At 38.9% G+C, this 15,050-nt stretch overlaps 1 protein-coding gene across 4 annotated transcripts in view; it reads left to right on the top strand.

The window, feature by feature from the left end:
• Nucleotides 1–8,905: 8,905 nt before the first annotated feature.
• Nucleotides 8,906–15,050, top strand: part of CLCN3 (chloride voltage-gated channel 3) — a 91,461-nt gene continuing 85,316 nt past the window's right edge. The window contains exon 1 of one of the 4 annotated variants that reach the window (XM_035022710.1): nt 8,906–9,524. The gene's annotated coding sequence lies outside the window, so the exon portion shown is untranslated. The remainder of the gene's footprint in view (nt 9,525–15,050) is intronic. The other 3 variants (XM_035022713.1, XM_035022711.1, XM_035022714.1) reach the window with 3 other exon arrangements.

The following is a 15,050-nucleotide window of genomic DNA, read 5'->3' as shown; positions in this document are numbered from 1 at the left end:
AGATTTTCTTGTTTAAGGGATTAGGTCTATTGTCCTTAATAGCCCTATGGCTAAATTGCCTTACCTTGAGTACCTCTGAAATACTGGAGAATCCAAATTTGAAGCTGAAGGAGGATGATGGCTTGCCTACTACACAAGTTACACTCCAGGTTGTACCTGTTGTACATGTGATGTATGTAGCCCCCTGGAGTGTTCACAGATTTTGCCAGAAACCTCAGAGGTCAAAGATTCAGATCATTGCTTCAACGAAATCTGCTTCCTTCTCTCTCATCCTCTCTCCAACACACCAACACCCAAGACTTCTCTGAGTTTTTCCAGTTTTTGGTTTAACCATGTTTTTATAAGAAACACTTAAAAAGCAAAAAGAAAAAGAAAAAAAAAATACTTTATTACTAGCGTGGAAATTGAAAGTTTTTGGCTTCTTTGCCAGAAGATGGCACTGCAAGTCATCTAACCTGGCAAACTGGAGAAAATCTGCTTTGGTTTATCTCTTCAATCTCCACCCAAGCAAAAGATTTGTTTTCTTCATTTTCTCATTTCTAGGCTAACCTCCTGTGACCCCTCCCACCCACAGTTAGTAGGAATTTTGGTGTCTGAATGCACAATAACTCTAGTGCTACCCACGTACTTTTGTACAGCAAAGCAACATAAGAATGTTGCCAATTGCCAATCTAAGTAAATTCTCTTTTGCTGCTTTCATGAAGAATGGCTAGTCAGATACCTCCTTAGGTCATTTTTCAGGCTCCTGTCATAGACTGTTGGTGGGAATATAAAATGCAACAGTCTTTGTAGAAGGTATGCTAGCAATATGCATATCCTTTTGACTTCTTTTGCCAATTCTGTAAATAGCACCATACAACATGCCACTCCCAGAGTGATAGAATTGCTGACAGAAGGGAATGGCTTAGGGGCGCCTGGGTGGCTCAGTCATTAAGTGTCTGCCTTCGGCTCAGGTCATGATCCCAGAGTCCTGGGATCGAGCCCCGCATCGGGCTCCCTGCTCAGCCAGGAGCCTGCTTCTCCCTCTCTTGCTCCCTCTGCTTGTGTTCCTCTCTCTAGCTGTCTCTCTCTGTCAAGTAAAAAATCTTAAAAAAAAAAAAAAAAGAAGGGAATGGCTTATACAACCTCCATTCACTGGTAATCTCTGCCATTTGTTTCTCTGTACCTGCCAGGGTAGCAGCAAGACAAGTGAACAAGCAGTTCTAGACCTGGTTGGAAAAGATAAACTCTTACCACTGCAAGTTATTCTTTTTTCCCCTTCCCTGAAGGCTTAAAGATTTTGTTGGCTGGTTAGTGGGGAGGGAGTAAAGCTAATCTGAATATTGGTAGAGTTTTTGTTATTAATGCTTCAGCTCAGTTCTAATCAAAAGAAACTATAATTTCCAGTACAAGAACCTGATTTTATTCACATAACTTATTTTGCTATGCCTCCAAATATTTCCTATATGCAGAGGGCTTACTAATTTTTGCTTGTTTGGGTTTATTTTTTTTTCCAATTTTATTAAGATATCATTGACATACAACACTGTATAAGTTTAAGATGTACAGTTTAATGATTTAACTTACGTATATTATGAAATGGTTATCACAATAAGTTTAGTTAATATCCATGATTTCATATAAAGAAGAAAAAGTTGTTTCTCTCTTATAATGAGAACCTCTAGGATTTTTTCCCTTAACAACTTTCAAATATACTATACATCAGTCTTAACTATAGTCATGTTGTACATTATATTTCCAGTACTTAATTATCTTATAACTGAAAGTTTGTAGCTTTTGACACCTTTATCACATCCCCCCATGTACCCCACCCTACTGAGGCCTTTTTAAAATGCATACTAAGATCTGTGGTCAAAGATAAATTAAGCAACCAGAATAGGCAGAATAACGGCCACCCAGTTATGTCCCTGCCCCCAGTCCCTGGAATCTGTGAATATATTAGGTTACATGGCAAGTGGGAATTAAGGTTGCAGATGGAATTAAAGTTACTAATCAGCTGGCCTTAAAATAGGGAGATGATCCTCGATTATCCAGGTGGACCCAATGTAATCACAAGAGTCCTTAAAAGTGAAAGAGGAAGGCAAAAGAGTCAGAATCAGAGGGAAATGTGATTATGGAAAAAGTTTAGAATGATAGGTTATAAAGAGGACTCAACTCCGCTGTTGCTGGCTTTGAAGTTGCAAAAGACACAGAAATGGATTCTCCCCTAGAGCCTCTAGAAGGAGGCTAACACCTTTATTTTAGCTAGTGAGATTCGAGTTGAACTTCTAACCTACAGAACTCTAAGATAATAAATTTGTGTTGTTTCAAGCCACTAAATTCGTGGGAATTTGTTGCAATAGCATATTAATACAAACTCCTATTCTCTTAAGGTTCCAGGAGCAAAGTAGATCAGGCTGACAGGTAAATTATTTTTATTGCATAGGAAAAGCCCAAAGCTGGATCTGTAAAAACACCTTATTGGGAATTATCTCAGCCCAAGGAAGCTCCTTCTTAACCATCTTCCCTAAAGTAAAGAATCTGGTAAGAACCCCAATCAAACAGGATCCCTTCTGTAACACTTGCTGAGAAGAAATGAGATCAAGCTGGAAGTATTCACATTAGGACAAATAAAGAAAATGTTCAAGGGCTTTCATTGGTTATAGTCCTTACCATGTAGAACACCCAAGTCTGTTGAAGAGGAGATTTACCACCACTAGATTCTTCTAACAAAAATACTGAAGGAATTTTGGAGAAGGTTCTTCCCCAGATGGAATCTATTGTTATATCACCAAAATATCATGTAGGACATTGTTTAGATAGATCGCCCCATGTCTAAAGTACTGGTTCTGGGGTGCCTGGGTGGCTCAGTTGTTAAGCATCTGCCTTCGGCTCAGGACATGGTCCCAGGGTTCTGGGATTGAGTCCCACGTTGGGCTCCCTTCTCAGCGGGAAGCCTGCTTCTCCCTCTCCCACTCCCCCTGCTTGTGTTCCCTCTCTCGCTGTGTCTCTCTCTGTCAAATAAATAAATAAAATCTTTAAAAAAAAAAAAAAGTACTGGTTCTAACTGAATGCTGCTTATTAACTGGGAATAATTAGGAATATGCATGTTTAGGCCTAAACCTGGAATAATTAAAACAATTTCTGAGAATGGAGCCCAAGCAAGAGTATTTTTTGAAGCTCCCTAGGTGCTTTTGATGCAAAGTGAAGTTTGAGAACTGCTGACAAGATGGCTGTATGTTAGAAATCATGGATTTCAAAATAAACACATTCCTGTAAAGAAATAAGGTAGTGCACAGTATAAACAATATTACAGAGAACAAAATGTGCAAGTCAACTCATTCTTGCCCACTTCCAAGAGATCCTTAGGATAATCCCCCATGTAGGAACTAATACACTACCATAAAAGGATTTAGGATTTATTTATAAAAGGATCATAGAAAGCAGATATGATTGATTAATAGCCTGTGACTATTATCTACTATTCTCAGAATCTCTGTGCTCCTTCCCAAAATTAGGCTACATATCTGCGGTGAGAGAAGAAAACATCTAATGTCTGTAAATCTCTGGTAAAATGTGTCCAACAGTGTTCTAAGTAAAATAATATTGTGCTTGGATATTACCATGGTTCCATGAACTCTACCTTGAATAAAGTAATGAAAGAGTCATAAGAAGTTTGACTATATTGTAAACACCCCCATCATCACCATGGGCACAATACCAACTCTGTAGCCCAGAACTGTACTGTTTGAGAATATTCAATTCTGCCCTGGAAAAAAAGAAATAGGATGGACAAAACTCATGTGTTAAGCACAGATAAAGTTACTAACCTGTGACATATGGGGGATAGATAAAGTCAGCAGGGCATATACTTGTGAACATAGGTAGAAAAGGCCAGAAAGACCAAGAGATGCCTAATATTAATGAAGCACTAAGCTTACAAGAGGAATCAAATGCTCATTGAGCACTATATATTCATGATACACTCAATATACACGAGACAGTCAACAATCATGGGTCTTAATTCTGCCCCCAGTGGTGACACTCATACTGTGTCCCACATGACCTTCTCCAAAGGTGCAAAACCTGCTCACCAGGTTAATTGACAAGCTACTGATGTGCCCAGGCACTCTTGTCCTTGCATCTCTTTGGTAAAGCCAGAGTGTCATTGGCTTAAGCATCTTCCGTCTCTGAACCTTTGCTCAAACATCAACTCTGGTCCTAATTACCTCACCATCAACAGGAAGGCTAATATGCCAAGAAGAGACACAGGACATAGGAGCATTGCATAACCACATGTTTCATATCATGGGTCTTTCCTCTCCACTTGTACCCTATCTTAAGTGTGTTAATTTTTTCCCCCTATGCTTCTCATGGTATGTTAGCCTTTCTGTGACCTCTGGGATAGCTTGTCTGGTAGTATATTTGGGGGATATCATTATATTAAGGTGATTTCCCACATAACACCAAGCAGTTAATATTTGGATATTACTGGGACTGTGTGTTATAAAGAACTTTAAAACAGTGAACCTCTTTTGTCCAATATCCTATAATTTTTAACTCTGCACTCAAAAAAATACCAGTGTAGAATTTTCTGGCAACAAGGGGGAGAATCCTTAATTTTGACAGGTCCTAAGATATGTCCTTTGAAGAATTTTTAATCTTTAGGTTCTCCATATAAACCCGATTAACAATTTTTGGAATATTCACTGTAATAGAGTACAGTTTTTTTTAATTACAAGAAGCTAAATTTCTTGATCCTACAAAGGTCACTTGAGTGGCCCTCTGATTACTGTGTATGTTGGGTGACTAGACCTCATTGTTCCAGGATTAGATAACAAGAATTTTGGAGTGTTTTGCCTGTTAAAGTGGCGTAGCCTGAGATTCAGACTTATGGAAATATGTGTGAACTCCTAGCTATAATTTTACACAAGACCTAGTGAGACAGGGAAGAGTAAAGCGGGTTGTGATATAGTTACACTGAAAGAAACGTGATTTGTGGGTTAGTGCCAACACTGAATTGGGAAGTGAATATAGTGATTTGAGTCTATGACATTGTCAGCTGGTAGAAATGGATAAATGAGCCAAAAAAAGCTAGTGCTTTAGCCTATTAAAGCATAAAACCCTTTCAGGTGAGGGTAATACAAAGGGGATTTCTTTTTCTCCAAACAACAACAAAACAAAACAAAACACCAAAAAAAACCCCCAAATGAAATACTGTATCAGGGAAGAAAGGAGCACTCTTTCATCACTTTTGGTAGGTGGCTGTACATTTGAGAACAGTGACTCAAATGTATCTTCCTTTATTCTTTTTGAACTGGAATGCCAGCAACTGTTATACCTGTCCCACCATTGTATTTTGGGAGTGTTGGAACCAGACAACTTAGCTCTTTAGTTTCACAGGTCCACCTATGAAGAGTTAATAGATTACATCCAGGAGTCTCATCTTCATCTGATTTGGAAGAGATTTTGGAGTTTGAGCTGATGATATTTAGATTAAGATGAGGTTTTGTACTTCAAGCTGATGCTGTATTGGGATGAGACTAAGCAGACTCTTGGAAAAGGGTGAATGTATTTTACCTGTAAATGATCAGGGGCTAGAGTGTGGACTGTGGTAGGCAGAATTCTGAGATGGCCTCGAGCTTCCCATGCCCTGATGTACACACCTGGTATAATTGCCTCTCCACAGTGTGGGCCTGTGAATACAGGGATTTCACTTCCATTATAAGGTTATTAATCAATTGACTTTGAATTAATAAAAAATTAGATTATGATGGGTGGGATTGACCTAATTATGTGACCCCTAAAAAGAAGTCAGAGAGATTCAAGAGAAATTCTCCCGCTGGCTTTGAAGACAGGTAAGCTGCTGTGTGGTGAGAGGGCCATGGAGTTAGGAATTGAGGATGGTCTCTAGGAGCTAAGAGCAATCCTGGTCAATAACTAGTAAGAAAGCAGGGACCTCAGTCCTGCAACCACTAATATATTATCCCAGGACCCTAATTAAAACCCTTTTCTGTTATATGCAGCTATCAAAAAGGAGTTGAATCTAGAATGTTGATATTAATGCTTATTGAGTGCTATGTGCCTTAAAGATCCAAGATATATATGTAAGTCAGATATTCATTACTGTCTTATACTAGAGGGCCCAAGAACTGTACATAGTCAAAAGCACTGGTGTGTAATACACAGTTTAATAAAAATTTGGTAGGGAAGCAAAGTATACAGTTCTCTTGAACATCCCCCTGTAAAACACTTGATGGCAAACTCTTCTCCAACACTTTACTCCAACCCTTCTCTGGGGCAACCTGGCTCTTTTTCTTCCCTTTCCCCTCTCAAAAGGAGAACAAAGTCCTCTTACTTCATGCCAAGCAGCTTCATGTGCTTCCCTGAATTCTAGGAACCAGCTGATACACATCTAGGGTCTTTTACCCTATACAGTTATCAAAATGTTTGGCCAAGTCAAGGCAGGCATCTCTCAACAGGGCTTCTGGTGAATAATGTTTCCTCCGTCTTTTTATATGTATAATATCTTTGTATATGCCTAGAAAGTTCCTGGAAAGTTACCCAAGACATACTTAATACTATTTTTTTTTGTGGACAGTGACACTAAGGTTGGTCAGGTTGTGCAGGACATCAACTTTCAATTTGTATTTTCTGTACTGTTTCAAAATGTTTAAAGTCATTGTATTAGCTTACTAAGGCTGCTGTAACAAAGTAACACAAACTGAAGAGCTTAAAACAACAATTTATTTTCTCAGTGCTGGAGTCTAGAAGTCTGAAAATTAAGGTGTCAGTAAGGTTGCACTCTCTTCCAGGGCTCCAGGGAAGAATGCTCCCTCGTTTCTTCCAGCTTCTAGTAGCCCCAATTGTTCTTTAGCTTTTGACAGCCTAACTCCATTCTCTGCCTCCATCTTCACATAGCCATCTTTCTGTCTTTGTGTCTCTTCACTTCTTATAAGGCCACTAATTATACTGAATTAGTCCATCCTAATGACCTTACCTTGAGCACATCTGTAAAGAACATATTTCCAAATGAAGTCATATTTATGGGGTGGGGAGACATAGCCTATAATAGCCCTGGCTAACTCTTAATTAAAAAAAAAAAAAAACTTTAATGTGCAACATTCTATAAGACAATGTCCTTGGTCTCTTTAAAACATTAATATCATGAAAAATTGGGGGAGGAGCTATTGAGGATTAAGAGATTTAAGAAACATACACAAAATGCAATGCTTGAAACCCGATTGAATCCTGGTCTGAAAAAAAAAAGCTGCAAAGATTTAACAACTGGCAAAATTTAAATATGGACTGGTTATTAGATATCAGGTAATTATAGTTAATTTTCATAGTTGTGATAACGGTAGTGTTCTTGTGCTGGGGAAGTTGTTATTCTTAGGAGATGCATGTTGAATTATCTAAGGGTAAAGTATAATGTCTGCATCCTACTTTTCTCATGCTTCAGGGGAAAAAAATATCCCAGTATAGATGAAGCAAATATAGCAGAATTTTTGAATGTAGGTGACTGATCCTGTCATGCCCATGATATCAATGTCATATTCAGCTATTTTAAGTTTTTAGTATTTATCATATAAAGAAATGAAAAAACATTGCATATGGGTATGCAATGTACTATTCTTTCAAGTTTTGTGGACGTTTGGGTATTTTTTCTTTTTTAAAAAAGATTTTATTTATTGCCTTGAGAGAGGGCGAGACAGCAGAGAGAGGGAGAAGCCAACTCCCCGCTCAGAAGAGAGCCCCCCACATGGGGCTCAAGGCAGGCTGGATCCCAGGACCCTGAGATCATGACCTGAGCAGAAGGCAGACGCTTAACGACTGAGCCACCCAGGTGCCCCAAGGATATTTTCATAACAACCTTGGGAGAAAAACTACTTACAAACAAAACTTTCCAACCATCCCCAGTTACCAACGATAAAACAAACTTTTTAGCATAACTGACTTCTGCATCATCACCTCAATTCATTATCCCCATACTACATCTTGCACATTATATTCAAGTAAGGATAACACATAACTAACTTTAGATTTCTTCCTCCCTTGCCTGAGGTTTCCACCAGGTACTGTTTGCTCCTTCCCCTGAGCCCCACCCCCCCATCTCCCGCGCCTCAATTTTTTTTCAAACTCCAGATCAGATGTCAACTCCTCTGTAAAGATTTCTTCCCACATGACACTTTCAGAAGAGTGCTCCTTTTCTTGAGCAGTCATTCATTACTGCACCAGAATATAAACCCCTTGAGCACGGGGGTCGGGCTTACTGAATTTTGGCTGGCACATGTTAATTTAATAAACGTTTCCTAAAGGTAAATAAATTCAATTCGGCCGTGTAGAATCCTCAAATTACATATTTTCCCCCAAACACTTAATTTCCAAGCATTAGTTTTGAAACTGCGTAATAGCTAAAATTGGATTATCAGTTTTCTCTGCATGTATGTTGGGCACATAACCCTCAACGACATATAAGGCGCGGTGAGCCCCGCTGCATCCCCTGCTGGCGACTTAGAAACACGGACATCATTTGGTGCTGAAGGCTGTTTCTCTCGATCTGTTTTAGGAAGTAGCGCTCGTGGACCGCTGCTTTTGCCTTTCGCTTTCGGGGCCGAAGCTTGCCGGGATTTCACGCGCTGCTCTGGGTCTTCGTCCTGCCGGCGTGTAATCGGAGTTCCCGAGGACGCTGGGGACCGCGCGCGCCTGCGGCCTTCCGAGAATGTTTCCCCCAACGCGGCCGCCTCCTGTCCTGTCGCGAGGTCACCAGAGGGGCAAACAGCGGAGCGTGAGTGACGTGAGCTATAGGCCAGAGAGAGGTTTCACAGCCAGCGCGGCCCTTCAGGGCTGGCCGGCTCGCCTGGCTCCTCCTCCTGCTGCCCCAGCCCCGGCCCGCCCCCCGTTTCCACATTGCCCAATAGGCGCGTACGCGGCTCCAACCGCGGCCGGTGGAGGAGGTGTTCGGCGGCCAGACGCTGAGCGGCCGTTCACGTCAACGCGGTGACGTCACGCGTAGACGCACCTGTCGGGCTCCCTTCTGCTGTTTCTCTTCCCCTTCCGCGGCTCGGGGCCGGTCTGGTCCGGAACCCACAGCCCCTTTTTCACAGTGCCTGTTCGCCCGCGGCCAGGAATTGGGCTGCGTAATGAGGGAGGAGGGTGTGGTGGGTTGAAAGGCATGCTACTTCATTTCCGAGTTGGAGCGTGGATTCAGTGTTAGTCTTTAAGAGGGAAGTGAGGTTGGAGATTTTTATTTTTTAATTTTGGGTGGAAGCAGTTGACTTTAGGGCCCTCCAAAGGAAGCAGATTTAACTTAATGCTGCTCCCGTGTTTGAAGGAGGACAAAAAAGGTCCCACCTGGCAAAATTTCCCTAACCTCTTTAGTAGAAAACCCAAGGTATCTTTTAAATTGCAGTAGTTTTTGTTGTGTCAAGCTTTCTTCAGGTGGAGCTCCCACGGTAGCTAGGTTTTTAGGTTTGAAACAGATGCAGAATCCAAAGGCAGCGCAAAAAACAGCCACCGATTTTGCTATGCCTCTGAGCTGCAAGGTGAGTTGCATTGTATGAGTGAAGATTCGTTAGCTGTCATGTTCACGGATTTTGGGTCAACTGTGATGCCAGGGCTCTCGTCTTGGTTTGTCTTATACCTACATGATGTCACACCTACACTGATTAGGTATATACCCTCGGACATTCTTTAAGATTTCGCCTATTTCCTTTAGGAACCGTCGAAGGACCTTTGAATAGAGTGGAAGTAGGTCCCAGGAAAAGATTAATATTGAACTCAGAGAGTGGGTTTTACTTTTGCTAAAATTGCCCAAATTTAAGTTAATATTCAGTTTTTCTATCTTTAGTCTAAATTTATGTGTATATCAAGACATAGTTTTGTATATATGTGACATTTGTGTTTTGATCTTAAACTTGGATCAGAAACTACCTTAGAATCTCAAATTAATTTTGCATATAATAATAGGCTTTATTTGTATAGTATTTAAAACTGGAGCATTATACATATGTGTAAGATTTCTGAGATTTCTTTCTCTTTCAGAGGGAAAAAAAACCCCTGCTATAAGAACTGAATCAACCTTTTTTTTTTTTTTGGTAATTAGAAAGTTCAGTTCTGCAAACTAAACTTTTTTGAGCCATGCAGTTTAGTCACTGCAGCATCGTTGTGGCTTGTGTCATTGTTGAATCTTTTCAGAAATGCTTTGCTTTTCATCTCTGAACAGTTTAATTTAATTTACAAGGTTCTTTTCTTGATGAGGTCTGTATGGAAATAGTTTAACTGATGTCAGTCAATTTTATGTGCCTTTGTGACTCACTAGAAAATACTATCTGTGTAGCTCAAGAGTACATATAAGAATCCTAATGTATATATTGTTGATTTTCATCTTAAAAGGTACTGCTGATTGTTGTTACATAGTGTGGCTTAAAAACCAGTTGTGTGACCTACAGATATTTTCTCAAATTGAGTATGCTTTTATGACCTCTGGTTGATAGGAACAGCCACCATTGGCAGAATCCATGCCATCGCCCTCCCACACCCTACCTCCCAGACTTTTCAAAGACTGATTCTTTGCTTGGAAAATGGGTCAAATGATTTTAAGAGGTCAATATAATATATAGTACTTATATCTTGGAAACTGTGTCTTAAGCATGTGTTTTCAATCATACATAGTTCATTAAGAATGTAAAAATCCAACTTGGTAATGGGTATATAGTTCAGGGGAACAGATTTCTTGAGGTTATGGTTTTATATTAATAAATTGGCTATTTTCCAAGTTGTGTTGGTGATAGGCTTTCCATTTCCTGTCCGGTGACATGTTGGTAATAATTTTCAGACCGCTCAGGAAGCCAGATTTGATCTCTGTGGTGGGTCAGATATCAAAGCAGTATCCTGTGGCATTTGGCCACTCTCACTGCTTTGTAGAACTTTCATCTGAGTTTCTAGTCAAACTTGTCTGCAGCGATCTAAAACATATGATGTAATAAGTGTTAATATTTATTGAGCAAGTTCTGTGGTTTTGGATCATTTCTAAGTGTTTTTTGTGGATTATCTCAATTATCACACCAACCCCAGGAAATTGGTATTTTGTTTTCCTATTATACAGATGTGGAAACTGAGGCACAGAGGATTTAATTAACTTGCCCAAGGTCTCAGTAAGTGTCACAACTGGCAGTATGATTTCAGAGCTCTTGCTCTTTTTTTTTTTTTTTAAAGATTTTATTTATTTATTCATGAGAGACAGAGAGAGAGAGAGAGAGAGGCAGAGGGAGAAGCAGGCTCCCAAGGAGCAGGGAGCCCGATGTGGGACTCGATCCCAGGACCCTGGGATCATGACCTGAGCCGAAGGCAGACGCTTAACCATCTGAGCCACCCAGGCACCCGTCAGAGCTCTTGCTCTTAATGGCTGTGCTATATTTCATGTAAGACAGTCAAAATGTTAGAAGAAAAGTTAGGATGAGAGGTATGGCACCATAGGTTCATTTATTTTTCAATTATAAAAGTAATGTAAAATTACAGAAACTCTGGAAAATAAATTTTGAAACCTTCATTCTACTTTAATAAACTTTTTTTGTGTGTTTTCTCATACCCACATTCACACGTGTATAGAAACATTGTGGCTGTGATTCATTTTTCTTTCTTTCTTTCTTTCTTTCTTTCTTTCTTTCTTTCTTTCTTTCTTTCTTTCTTTCTTTCTTTCTTTCTTTCAAGATTTTATTCATTTATTTGACACAGAGAGATACCGCGCGCGAGAGAACACATTTGATTTTTAAAGATGAATGTTCTTAAGTATCAAATGTAGGATCAACCCTGCAGGGAAACTGCCCATTTGCATTGCTGAAATACAGAGAGATTTGATCTGCATCTTTGACTGGAACCAGTTAAATAAGTATATTTTTTGCCCTTTTGAGAAGTATTCAAACAGTTTGTCTTGTACAATCATGAAAATTATTTCGTTTTCAAAGTGTAAGTCTTCCACATCATCTTTTTGTTGAATTATTGCTTAACTTTCTTTTTTCTTACAGTCTAAGCCTTATATTTGTATTTTTACTTTTGAAATTATCTAGTATTTAACTTCTGAATGGCTCCAAAAAATTTTGTGAATCTAGGAAACTTTCTTCAGAGAAAACATCTACTTCTTTTAGAGGGTTATTCATTTAATACTTTTTTTTGAAGAAAAACATAAGCACAACTATTTGGACATGGAGCTAACTTAATAGAGATAAAATATCAAGTAATACTGCTTTGGGGAGAAATCAGTTTCATTATTGTCATATCTTGTATGTGGTGACGATTTGTATCAGAATAAATACTTTCTTACTACTGTGATGTTCTCACCTAAGTTTCGTGATGTTGTATGGGGTGGAGGGGTCATTCTTTGGTGAAATAAATTTGATAAGCTTTTTCTAAAATTTTTCACGAAGTTAGTGTTTACCCCACGTTTTCTCAAGAGCCTTTCCTATGCTGTTAGCCATTACAATTCTAGAATGGGGTATGCTGTATTACCCAAACTTACTTGACTCTGAAATCTTTTACTGGGCTTGTATTCTGTGCACATACTCATCTTCAAATATTTTTGTTGCCTTCTTGGCTCCATAGCTTGATTCATGTGAGTAGTTTTGCTTCAGTTAACTTCTCCCATGTCTGCCCCATAAAATCCCACTTATCTTTTAAGGTCAAACTCAAGTGTGTCTCTTCCAGAGAAGGCTTCTCACCATCAGTCACACTGGGATGAGAGCTCTTTTTTTTCGAGCTCTTATAACTACTGGTGTCTTCTGTGACATCTCTCATGTACTGCTTTTTATTATACGGCTATATATTACCTTCTAGAGAAGTATTACACCATCCCTTTTGAGACAGTATGTAATGCAGTTTATGCTGAACTTGACTGAAAGCTGTAAGGCCTATGGAAACATGATGACATTAATCAATAAAAATTGTGTTTAGGGGCACCTGGCTGGCTCTGTCAGGAGAGCTTTGCTTCATTTTGATTGTTGACCAGTACTTAGCAATAGTTAGAATAGTTATATGAGATGCTTAAAGTATTAACATGAAAATGCTCCTTATACACAAATGGTTAGATCAGTCAGCGTTTTACTTCTCTGCCGTCATTGCTTATGAAACTTTTGTCCATCTCTCTAGTTGCTAATATTTGGGATTTTCTTTCCTTTTTTCACTGAGATTGTGCCTTTTTTTCTATTTAGCTTACTAGCTAGCCAGATAGCTGACTGATAAACCTTTGAAACTTAGCCATGATCCTTAGCCCTACCTAGTCTCCTTTACAAGAGAGGCAAAACTTTGTTGGGAGCTATGGAAAATTGGTGTACCTACCTCGGGCTGTGTGAGTCCCTTAGCCACAAATTTACAGGGTCTTCCTATTTATGCTCCCACCCCCCAATTCTGGGGGTGTTCTGCTTAGTGTACGCAGTTTGGGTACTAGATTGGTGTACTGAATGAAGGTAACCATTTCCTTCATTGTAGTCTGGCCCAGTAGAACTAAAGCCTAGATGTGTAATCCTATAGTTGGAAAGAACACTCTGATCCTAAGTCCCATAAGATGTAGGAGACTGAAATTTGTTTCTTTCAACTGTTTTGAATCAGTTAGTCAAGTCAGAAACCTAGCAGATATCTTAGATTTTTTTCTTCACTGTTCCTCACAATTTGTTAGTTACCATGTCCTCTTAAATACTTCTCAGAATTCTTTTTACTCCATATTGTGATGTCTTAGGTTATTTATGCCTTCAGTATCTCATGTTTAGGATTGTTCAAGGTTCTACTGGAATTAGGGTCACCTAACTCCCCTTTCAGTCTCTGGTCTTCTATCTTCCATACTGCTGCTGCTGTTGGTTTGCTAAAATTCATAGTTGGTCATGTGGTTTGTCTTAAAAACTCTTAATGGTTTCTCATGTATATAAATGAGTAAATAAGTTCTTTAGCACAATGTATGAGCTCTTGCCTTTATGATCTGGCCTGTGTCCACCTCTCCAGCTACTCTCCAGTTACTTACCTCTTATTTAAGCTACCCAAGCAGGTTTTGTTACTATGCTGCTGTGTTTTTGCATGTACTTTTTTTTTCTTTCTGTATTGACTTTTCACCTCATAGTTAGCCCAGTTCACTCATCCTAATCCTTCAATACTCAGCTTAAACATTCCCTTTATTAAATATTCACACTTTTCCAAGTAGCATACTTATTCCTTTTCAGTGTTGTCAAATACCTTGTATATACCTCTCCGTTGATATTTGTCATACCATACTATAGTTATTTGTATGTCTTTTACCTTCACTGCTTTGGGAATAGGGACCATATTTTACTCATTACCCCAGTACCTGGCTTTGTGCCTGGTACGTAATGGGTACTGAGTAAATTGTTGTCAAATAAATTAATAGGTGATTCTGAAAACTAATCTTGGCTATGAGGGAGATGATGATCCTGTAAGCTGAGATAGGGAGTGCAGGAGGACAAGCAAGTTTGGGACAAATATTTATTCAGCTTCAGTTTTGTTGAATTAGAGTTTGTATATAGCATCCAAGTAGAGATGTGCCATTTGTTTGTTATGCATTTGTTATTTATTCATGGTATAAATATTAACTGCCCCAGCAAGATTTTGTAGATCTAGATAAGATTATAAAATTTATTGGAAAGGCAAAGAAACTAGAACAGCTAAAGCAATTTTAAAAAATAAGAATAAAGTGTGACAAATTAATCTATCCAATTTCAAGGCTTATTTCAGAGCTAGAGTAATTGAGACTATGGTATTGCTGTAGGTATAGACACATAGATCAGTGGAACAGAACACAGAACTGTGAAAATGACATACACAAATATGCCCGACTAATTTTTGACAAAGGCAAAAAAAAAAAAAAATCAGAGAAAAATAACTTTTTTCAGCAAATGCTGCTGGAACAATTGGACATCCAAACATCAAAACAAAACAAAACAAAACAAATTTCAACCTATGTCTTAACACCTTATACAAAAACTCATGCCAAATGGATCATGGACTTACAAATAAAATATAAAACTATAAAAAATTGAGAAGAAAATCTTTGGGAGGTAGATTTTTTAGAT

The sequence above is a fragment of the Mirounga leonina genome, unplaced genomic scaffold, assembly GCF_011800145.1.
Source record: "Mirounga leonina isolate KUSES-001 unplaced genomic scaffold, KU_Mleo_1.0 Mir_176, whole genome shotgun sequence".
Taxonomy (NCBI): domain Eukaryota; kingdom Metazoa; phylum Chordata; class Mammalia; order Carnivora; family Phocidae; genus Mirounga; species Mirounga leonina.
The sequence above is the reverse complement of the archived record's forward strand: the minus strand, read 5'-3'. Positions and strand labels throughout refer to the sequence as shown.